Below are 2,229 nucleotides of genomic sequence, written 5' to 3'. Positions count from 1 at the left end.
TCCATCCATCCATCCATCCATCCATCCATCCATCCATCCATCCATCCATCCATCCATCCCTGTCCATTCTGGGCTGGCAGAACCCAGCTCAGCCCCTCTTTACCCAGCCCTGACCCTGATCTGCGAGCAGCTCCACCTATCACAGAGACAGTGGAGCAATTACACGAGATCAGGCATTTTATTGCAGCAGGATGTGAAAGCTGAACCACAAATATGCAGTCAGATGATTCGAGTTTGAGCCCAATTTCCGCACCAGATGCGGTTTCAGTTGTCTCACACTCAACCCAAAGCTGAAAACCTCTGACTCTGAACTGCTGTGCAGTACCTGGAGGGCAGGCCAGGCCCTCAGCCCTTCCTGGGGCTGCTGTTCCATCAGGAGAAGGAGCAGAGACATCACAGCATCACTGTCACAGATTTATTTGTGCACAAAGTCACCTTGCATAAGTTTCTTTAGTGTTACATCTTTTATAAATTTGCTTCAGTAGTGATAGAATTGCAGTGATCCATAATATAATGATGGCTGCTATTGATCACTACTGGAATTAATTCTGATTGCTGCAATGATTAATAAAATAATGATGTAATTACTATTGCTATTCACTGCTGCTGTGAATATAATTACTTATAATTGTTATTATAATAACTTGACTACTGCTGTAATTAATTAGTGTCGCAAGAGTATTGGGATACAAGTGATTGCTGATAATAATTTTATAATCTGTGATAGCTGGATGCAKATACAGGTAAAAAAAACATGGAAAGGGACTGGGGACAAGGGATGGAGGGACAGGACACAGGGAATGGGGTCACACTGCCAGAGGGCAGGGATGGATGGGATATTGGGCAGGAATTGCTCCATGTGAGGGTGGGGAGGGCCTGGGATGAGCAAAGTGATTGAATCCAAAGTTCTGAAGTAATGGACCAAACCTTGCTGAATTGATTGAAATCGCAGGATTTCATTTCCTTTCTGAAAGGAAATGAAATCTTGAAATCAGATGACAATNAAGGAGATATGATAAAATATCACGACTGAAAACAAAGAATAGATAATTTGGAAATGGAGTGATTGCGACGAAATGGAAGGGGACAAAATGAGGCGCAGATGTTTCAGCTCAGAAGATTGAACTGGTTGCTCTAACATGGACGTTGGGACTGAGCAAAAAGAATGTGAACATCTGGGATTCTTCTGGTGAGAGTGGTTTGTCATCAGCACAAGACGCATCGATAAACATTGGACACAAATATCACACTTGTTGAAAGCAGCTGAAGCTGCAGTTTTGCACTATAGAACACACCAGGCTGATGCCAAAATCGACCAGAGAGAAACCTTCTGACAGAGCTTTGAGTTCCACAAAGCAGCGCTGGTCACTCGGGGATCCTTCCTCTGACCGAGCATGGTGAGTGCTGGATAAACTGAGATTTTATCACTTGCACTGATTACATATTTGTGGTGGTTTTGCTTGACCCAGTTTTTTAGTGGTGGAGAGGGGCCACAAAAATGGCTCCTGTGAGAAGCTTCTGGAAGTCTTCGCCATGTCCAGCAGAGCCCTGTCCCCCCATCTTGTGGTGTAGAATCAATCTCTGATGGCTCTAAGGTGATGGACAGGCTGCTGGCCAAGCCTGGGCTAATTGGAGATGCTGATTACACCTCTGCGATGATTTATTTAAGAAGAAATTCGAAATAAAGAGCTGCCTTAGATCCCACTGCACTTGGGAGGATGGAGGGGGAGGGTGAGGAAATGTGAAAAAAAAATGGAGACACCACGGTCAGTGAAAAAGGAGGGGGAGAGGAAAATGCTTTGCAAGATGTGGTGCTGACCATGGAGGAGAAGAAGCTGTTCCTGAGGTGATCATGTCCAGTTGGGGACCCAAAATATCAGTGGCYTGGCCTTGGAGGGCTGATTGTAGCCATAGGGGTGGTGGCCCATGCCTGGAGTGAGTGAATTCCTGGAGGGAGCTGTGTGAGACTTAAAAGTAAAGTTTTGCTCCCAATTATGGAGACAGCCTGGCCTTGGAGGACCTGGTGGAGGAAAACCACACCATCAGCAGTTTAATACACTGCCTGTTCCTGGGAAAGACCCCCACAGCCCGTGCAGCAAGATATGGAAATTTTTCTTTTTAAGTGGTGGAATAAAACCAGGCTGATGAACTGAGCAGAAAAACTCCCACCCCCTGCACCCCCTGCACACGGAGTGGGGGGAGAAAAACAGGTGTTTTAAGTCCTTTATT

This window comes from Malurus melanocephalus, unplaced genomic scaffold, assembly GCF_030028575.1.
Source record: "Malurus melanocephalus ecotype Western Australia unplaced genomic scaffold, MMel_1.1 scaffold_1097, whole genome shotgun sequence".
In the NCBI taxonomy this organism is placed as follows: domain Eukaryota; kingdom Metazoa; phylum Chordata; class Aves; order Passeriformes; family Maluridae; genus Malurus; species Malurus melanocephalus.
This window is presented reverse-complemented; position numbering follows the sequence as displayed.